The sequence below is a fragment of the Bidens hawaiensis genome, unplaced genomic scaffold, assembly GCF_021521415.1.
Source record: "Bidens hawaiensis isolate Kalapana, Puna unplaced genomic scaffold, B.hawaiensis_p1.1 tig00037270_1, whole genome shotgun sequence".
Classification (NCBI taxonomy): Eukaryota; Viridiplantae; Streptophyta; class Magnoliopsida; order Asterales; family Asteraceae; genus Bidens; species Bidens hawaiensis.
The window spans coordinates 144,292-153,536 of NW_027505472.1; positions in this window are offsets into that span (position 1 = coordinate 144,292).

Consider the following 9,245-nt stretch of genomic DNA (forward strand, 5'->3'; position numbering starts at 1 on the left):
GAAATGGATCGGGTGGATCCAGAGGAAAATGTACAAGTCTCGATTGCACAAGTGTCGAGTGTGAATGTGACTAGGACAGCTACAACGGTAGCTGATTCTGATTCTGATAATGATGTGAATGTAACGAGACGATTTTTGGTAAATCAAGAACGTATTCATGGGAAAAGAAAGAGAACTGATGATGACAGCGAGTCAGATTATGAAGAAGAAGTACATCAGTTGATTCGCAGATCAAGAAGGGAATGGGCAGGTGCAGGATCGGGAGCTGGTGAGAGCTCAAGGATGGTCCGTTTCACCCCACCCGCACTGTCCGGTATGACAATGGTCCCTTCATCATTACAAGTTACAAGACCAAGCGCCACGGATGTTCCCGTGGTGGCTACCTCGTCAACATTCGGCCTCCCACCCACTACATTCCAACTTTCGGCTCCTGAGATTGTATCTTTGCCACCTCCAACTCTCACTCCAACGGAGGTCGTGGCAAGATTTATTGAGTCGACGGTTGTAGCGACTGCAGGATTACCAGTTACGTTGCCACCTGAGGTTACGTTTACGCCTACTTCTGAGGTCCCGGTTACATTGGAAATCCCTCCTCAGTACACTCAAGATATATCACATCTGAGGTTTGATTTCGATGCAACCTTATCAGACTCGGAACGAATAGCAGCACTTGAACGGGTCGTGGCAGAACAATCAAGGGTGAATCTTATCCAGACCCATGCTATTCAGCGCCTCGTTGCAGAGAATCAGATACAGTCATCCCTGCTGGTAGAACATGGCAAAATCATTGATGCTTTGAAGGAGTTCTTGGCATCTCAGGGGGAGACGAGCTATAAAGGCGATGAGCTGAGGACTAAGAAACGAAATGATAGAGATGATGATCCCAATGCATCGAAAGGTGCAGGTGGAGAGTTGCCAAGAACTGAACAAGCTCTTGGGACTTCCACAACTCAGGGGGAGTCAACAAGTGCAGCTGGCGGTTCGGGTGATGATGTGGTGGTAGTGGATGAGGAGATGGATTATGAGTTTATAGGTGATGATGATGTGTTACCAGTTGAAGAGATAGAGAAGATTGGTGCAGAGATTGTTATTGATAATGAGATAGAAGAGGGAGAGATTGTAGAGGAGAATGTGGAGCATGAGATTCCGGATGTTGATAAGGCAGATATGAGTAAAGATATGGGAAATGATGAGACGGAATGGGAAGAACAGCCTAGATGGAAAGAAGGCTATGCTCAGTGGTTTGTAAAAACGAAGAAACCGGTGGTCCCTACTATGTTTAAGAAGAGTTAAAACATTAGAGGTTATGCTGAATCGAAAAAGGGGATTATTTGCTGGATATATGATGAGCAGTTGAGGCTCTTTGTTATTAAAAGATATGATGGTATTCAGTACTTCAAAAGGCTGTTGAGATCGTTGAATACATTGCCAGAATGTGAAGTGAAGGACTTAGCCAGATTGGGGTTAATAAACAGGAGTGATGATAACATGGCTAGAGTCATTGGGAAGATTGTTTGGAAGGAAAGTATAAAAGAGAAGAAGTTCGAGCTGTTGAAACCACAAAAGGGAAAACTCATTGAAGACCAAGATAGAGGATTGAGAGCAGATGGCAAGCCTTGGATGATTATGAAGTATAAGCTGATCCGGTGTTTAAGAGAAGTGCCGATGAAACAAATGCCCAAGGATGTGCTGAAAGATCTGAAGTGGTGGTATGTAGATTGTGAAACAGCTGAAGCAGTAATGGAGGACGAAGATGAACAAGAGCTGCAGAGAGTATATGATCCGATGCATCTAGTGAACTTGTTTCAAGCTGATCTGCAGGTGCTGAATGAGAATAAGATATTTTATATTTCTGCTTGGAAAGACGAAGCGAGGAAATATCAAAGAGTTGTTTCCGTTTGTGTACGAGAAGGAGTTCATGCTTAAAGATGAAGATACAAGATTGTTCAAGATTACAAGACACGTGTTTGAAGATAAAGATATGAAGCTACTGTCAAGGGGGAGTCTGTTGGTACATGATGTCAGTAGTTCAGTGTCTAGTGTCTGTAATCGAGTCGTTTGGATTAGTATTTTGTATTAAGCGAAGTTAGCTAACAAGTTCTCTGATATAGGCGAACTTGTTAGATAAGCGAAGTTAGTGACAACTTCGCCTGAACAAGCCAGGCGAAGTTGTCGTGTTATATATAGATTAGGTTACGGTTGAGTTGATGGAATTAATCAATTATCGAGTTGTAACGAGTTGTGTAATCAGTGATTGATATCACGTGTTTCCAGTTGCAATATACAACGTGTCTTTGCTTATTGTAACGTGTGTTCGATTGTGTTAACGTATATCGTCTTCTACGCTCGTAACGTCTTACGTAGGGATTCCGCACCTACGTAGAACGAGATATTCCGTGTAGATCCGGCTGGGAACCTACACCTCCTCCTCTGCCAACAACTACTTTTCCTCCGCCTCTGCCTAGTGATGTCTCTTTCATGAGAATCACTCGGCCTCAGGGACCTATTCAACCAGTTCATCCATCTGTATACAATTTGTCACCTGGACGTCAAACGGAAATGCTGCTTAATCTGTTACACTTATATGAAAATCAAATGGCAGCTGACCGACTCAATTAAGAACGACTCATGGAGAATCAACGAAAAATGATGAGTTATATTTCTTTCTGTCAAAAGGAGACCAAGGCGTTACGTACGATTGTTGAGTCTCAGGGGGTGAAATTAAAAGAACAAGATGAGTTAATTCTACAATTAATTTGTAAAGATGATGCCCTCAAGAAACTAAAAAATGACGATGATGACCCTGACGAGTCTGATGCAGGAGGTGAGCCTAAACAATAGCACGGTTCATCCTCTGGTGCTGGTGTGAGTGGCGCTGATGATTCAAACAAGCAGATAATTTCATTTCAAGATCCAACAGCTGCCAAGCCAATAGAAATGATTGAAGCTAACACGGTGATATTTATTGACGAATTGGGGATAGTTAGAAGTATGGTGAACAAATATGAGATACAGATCGGTGAGTTTGTGGTTAGATCTTTGACACGGGAGCAGATCTCGATTCTACTTGGGCTAAATGACGATCAGCTGACTGCATTAGAGACTGAGCCTGATGTCGAAGTGATCAATGAGAATGAAATGGAAGATGATCCATTATTTATAAATACAGATTTTATTTATGAGAACGAGGAGATTGAGATGGAGGATGTTACAGCTGAAGAGTACCCGGACTTGTATCAACACGCAAATGTTGATCAAGGTGCTCCGGTATTTCATGAAGACGTAATTAAAGAGACTGAGGATGACTTGGAGAAGATTGTGCAGCGAACGGTTCCTTCACTCAAAGAAGTGACTGATGATGACATTGAAAGATGGTTCAAACGCCAGAAAGTGGGTAAGATCATCAGAGCTTTTCGGTATGTAGATAAAGAAAGAAAGGATACTGCTGCTGCTTGGATTGAGGCAAATCAGATGACTACCTTCAAGACTGTTTCTAAGGTACATGGTGATATTGTCTCCTAGCTCTATGATTCAGACTTTAAGGTATGTATTGTTAAATGGGAAAAAGGTGTGCAATATTACGAGAGGATAATGGATGTTCTAACACTACCGCGTTGGGATGTACGCACCCTCGCGAGACATCCATTTATTAATCGTGGGGGTAACCGAACTGCTGAGTGGTTTCATCAACACTTACTGTTCGAGGTCAATCATGGCTTCAAGTTCTTCAAGCCCCAGGTCCCAAGACGTAAACGTACTGATGAGATTGATCCAAGGACCGGTTGGAAGAAACTTGTCTTGAAAGTGAAGCCACCAAAGACAATGAAAAGAGTTCCTGTGAAGAAAATGCCTCAAGATATTCATCTGTCTTTCAACCGTTGGTACTATGACAATCGTACCGGCGAGGCCGTTATTGTTCGTGGTCGAGGACTACAGACTGAGCTCATCAAGATAATCGATCCGATGTGGTTGGTTAATTTATCAGAGACAGACAATGACGTGCTACACAGGAAGCAAATTTTGTTTGAACGCCAAGAAGATTACGACCTGGCTATGCAATTCCAACGTGTCGTTCGTGTATGCCATGAACATGGGATTCATAGTTGCAGAGATTGGCAGACAAAGCGTTTCAAATAAGTTAAAGACAAAGAGCTCAAGACGAGGGGGTGTCTGTTAGTGCACGGTTTTGCGTCTAGAGTCTTTGTAATTATCATTAATGTTTATTTGATTATTTTAATGTAATATTTAATGTTATTTAGACTAATTCGTTATGTTTGAGTCTAGTTCGCTAGGAAAGTTAGCGAACTAAGACTAGTTCGTTAAGGTTATGTCTAGTACGCTAGGGATGTTAGCGAACTAGGACATTATAATGTATTCCCTCCTGATTCGTTAGGGATGTTAACGAATCAGGGGGTGGTTCGTTAAGTTAAGATATTTAACGAAGGGGATGCTGGTTCGCTAGGGGATGTTAGCGAACCAGATCGTCTTCTATAAATAGTGAACCACTGTTCACTTGTAAAAAAGGTTTTTGGAGAGAAATAACATTTATTTAGAAAGATTTAAAGTATTCTCTCTCTCAAGCTTCACGATAATCTTATTGATAATATATACTACATACTAATAACAATCGAGCTAAGGTATTAAAGCGTTAGATCCGTATGATTAATACTAACGTATAGATCTAGATCAGATCTAAACATTTGTTATAGATTAGAACGAGTGAAAACGGGATCAAACACACATAAGGTATACCCTTGTGTGTTAAAGCACTGAGGTGCAATGCAATCTTAGAATGGTTTCAAATAAACGATTGTAATATCCCACCAAACCAAGAAAGGATCGGACTTCGGTGGGAAAGTCGGTGGGTTCCAATTTTTGACAACTTCGATCTTAGCAGGATCCACGTGTATACCCTTCTCGTTAACAATATGACCCAAGAATTGAAATTCTTTAATCCAAAACTCGCACTTCCAAAACTTAGCGTATAGCTGTTCCTTCCGTAGGAGATCAAGGATAGCATGTAGATGTTCATTGTGTTTGTTTTTGGATTTCGAGTAGATCAAGATATCATCGATGAAAACAATTACGAATTTGTTCAAGTAGGTTTTACACACACATTTCATAAGATCCATGAAAACAGTGGGTGCATTGGTTATCCCAAAAGGCATAACACGAAATACATAATACCCATATCGAGTACGAAATGCGGTCTTGGGGATGTCATCTTCATTAACGTGAAGTTGATGATATCCTGAACGGATTTCGATCTTCGAGAAGCATGCGGCTACCTTTAGTTGATCGAAAAGATCATCGATGCGAGGGAGAAGATACCGTTTCTTGATGGTAACTTTGTTGAATTCACGATAATCAATGCACATGCGGAAGGAACCATCTTTCTTCTTGACAAACAATACAGGTGCGCCCCATGGAGAAGAACTCGGGCGAATAAACCCTTGTCCAAGAGTTTTTGTAGTTGGCTTGAAAGCTCTTGCATTTTCGATGGTGCAAGATGGTAAGGTGCTTTAGCAACTGGATTAACTCCAGGTACAATATCAATACAAAATTTGACTTAGCGAATTGGAGGGAGTCCAAAGACGTATCGGTAAAGGCGTCGGGAAAACCACGCACAACCGGGATATCGTATATCTTTTTTTCTTTATGCTATTTCTCCACTACGAGAGCTACGAACGCAACATACTTCTTATGGAAATAACGTTGAGCTTGAAAACATGACATGAGGTTAAGCATAGATGTAGGCATATTACCGAAAACATTAAGGACGCGACCATTTTTGAGAGGTATACGAAGAAATTTTTCGAAGCATACGACTTCAGCACGTTTTAGAGTGAGCTAATCCATTCCAACACTAACGTCGAAACTACCCATTTGCATAGGAATGAGATCGATATGGAACTTGAATTTATTAAGTGTAATGACACAATCCCGGATTACCGAATCAAAAACAATAAAGTTCACATTGGGTACTTCAACATAGAAATGCCTAGATAACTTATCCCGAGGCTTAGCAATAATATACGCAAAATCCAAAGAAATTAAACTCTTATCGGCACCCGTATCAAATAACACCAAAGAAAAATGAATATTAATAAGGAACGTACCATTCACTACATCTTTGGATCTTTGATCTTGATTAACATTCATCATAAGAGCACGTCCATTAGAACCTTGAGGTTCTTGGGCAACTTGATTCAATGGAGGGGCTTGGGTTGATGTAGACGGAAGAGCCATGAGTTGAGGCACTTGAGGGACATAGGCTTGTGGTGCAAAAACTTGAGGAACTTGAGGTTGATAGGTTTGAACTTGATAAGCTTGTGGAGTGTAGTAAGGTGCGGGTATAACTTGGGCTTGGTGAGCATGGGTGGCATAGTAAGGTGTAGGCACTACTTGGGCTTGATAAGCATGGGCAAGCTTAGGGCACATATTGTGGACATGGTTAGGATCCCCACAGTTGTAGCAAGCATGAATGGTAGATATATCTGGGTGAGCATATGGTGTGGTAGCAGATCTTGGAGCAAGTGGTGCAGACCGTTGTGGGACGGTTTACGCACCTAGCGTCACACGGAAATTGCTAGCAAGGTGACCAAAACGATTACATTGGGTGAAAGGTCAGCACGGGGATTTAGCAGTGTGATGGCGGGTAACACTTAGTGCATAAAAGGTGAGGTCTGGTTTAGGGTCTCTTGTTGGGTGCATTTTGGTTTTGTTGAGGTTGGTGATTGGATTTGTTAACAACATAGTTTTTATGGTTGGCTTTACGTTTGTCGTTGTTTTTGTTGTAGCAGTGAGCGATATTGTTGTTTTGAGCGGGTTTAGGTTTGGCTTTAGCATCAGTTGAGGATTCGGTTTTGGTCATGTCATGGGTAGGATTGGAGTCCTTCCGAGACAATGTTCCATCCATAACATGATAATCGGTGAGGAAAGCAGCTAGGTCCATAGCCTCACCAATAGAGATAGGGTCACGACTAACCACCGCATCACGGAAGATCGTTGGTAAGCCGCGAATATATTTCCAAACATAGCGAGACATGGGGGTTACCGGGTGAGGTACTATCCGGCTAATTTCCTAGAATCGTCTGGAGTAGATAGAGTTATCCCCACCAATTTGCTTGAGTTCCCAAAACTCGGTCTCAAGCCTTTGCAATTCATGTTCGGGGAAAAATTCTTTCTTCAAGAGGTTCTTGAAGTCAATGTTTTTTGGAGCTACAGATGTAGCAGAACCATTCGAGTTAAGGCTCTGGATCTGAGTCACGATAGTAGGTATAGCAGCAGCAAATTCTTTGGTGATGCTAGCAGCCATTCGGCGGTCATGAGAACCGCAACGATATTGATGACGATGACGGTTTCTTAGAGAAGACATTCTACGAGGAACAAAGGTAAATCTTTGTAAGATAAAGGATAATTTATGTAAATATTTATGAGTTGATGAAAATTATGCGATCAATGTGAGATAACTAGATGAGGTTTGTGTAAAAGTTAAAATTCAATTTAACAAATTAACTTTATAATCAACTAACAAAACATATTTTTTGGGTGGGCCTCCCATGAGCTTTCCATGACAGTTTAAACGGCCCAAAAAATCAACGAATCATAAAATCACTTGAGTTGGATAGTCCATGAGCGTTCCATGGCATTTTAACTGTACCAACTAAACAAAGAATTAACATAGCGAAAGAATCGGACGGGCCATGAGGGTTCCATGGCATTTTAATTGTACCAACTAAATAACGAATTAACAAAATAAAAGTATGAGTAGTTGGAGAATTTCGTGAACCACCACATATGATTAAGCTCCAACAAAACATATACTTCAAAACAAGTCAGGGAATGGATAGTTTGAGTGCCCATGGGTTCCTCTGATTTTTCACCCGACTGCCTATTTTGAAAATAATAACACAATAATCGGAATTACTAAATTTAGCTACGAACCACATGAATTCGGTTTGTAAATATGGAATGCAACCGTTATTGCGGTTACGTTTGACCGCTTACAATGTGTTCCCGAGTCTCATTTAACAAGGGGAGGGGAAGGAAATGATATGAAAATGAGAGAAAATCATGTTCCAGAGTTTTTTAAGGAGGGAAAGGGACGGGAAAGAAGAGAAAAGGCTGGAAAATTAAAATATATATCCATCCTCTCAAATTGGAGAGATTAGGAGAGAAAATCCTACCAATTCCTTAATAACCCTCAAATATATTCTTTAATTAAACACGATTATCTCACGTGCTCTACATACTCCAGCAGTTTTTATTTGGCTCTAACATGCATCTTTTTAGCGCAAATATACATCTGCAAAGCAATTGAACATCTCATATTCTTCCTAGAATCGAGCTTCATCTTATCATGTTAGCTTTCTTCCTAGTCTACTTTTCCATCTTTTACCCTAATTACAAACATATGATATATATTCAGTTTAAAGAGTTGATATAATTTTATTTAATTAGACATAGAATGCAATATGAAGTTTTTATAACTTTCATATTATATGTTTGTTGTTGCTAAATCTTCATACTGTTGTCAAAATATTAATGGTCATATATCAAAACTACACAACGATTGGGTTAAGGTCATAAAAGTAAGAGAGGACACTCAATGATTAATGCCCAATCAATGATTTTATCAAATGTTTATTTCCATTTATCTAAAATTCTGGTTTTTAATATATGTTACCATTCATATTAGTGGTTTTCAATGTGTTAAAGATATGTTTTTTTTGTTTGTTTTTTAAAGTGAAGTTTTGCATTTTTCTATGGAAGATCAAATACTTTGTGATCAAATACTCCGTATAATACATGTTGTGCGAGCTAGACAATTGCAAGCAGTTGGCCTAATTTTCTTATTGCTAGCTTTCATTACACGACATAGACTGTCTACCAAAAAACATGCTAATATACCTACTAGAGATGTAAGTTTACAACCGCGATATGTACGCGAAGAGATGTTACATGACCTTTCAAACAACGGTAAATGTCGTGAACTTATTCGTATGAGTGAGATAGCTTATATGAAATTGTGCAATATCTTAACTTGAAGTTTACATATATTTCAACCGGTTGGGAGAGGACTTCATCGATCAAACTAGAGAATTATAAAGAATGCACTTAGTAGAGATGATAAACTAATAATTCCTACGGGTAACTTCTCAAAACCAAATTTACTCAATTGTTAGAATATTTTAGAGTAATACCAATCACAATTTAAATATAGGTAAATATTGCTTAATAGA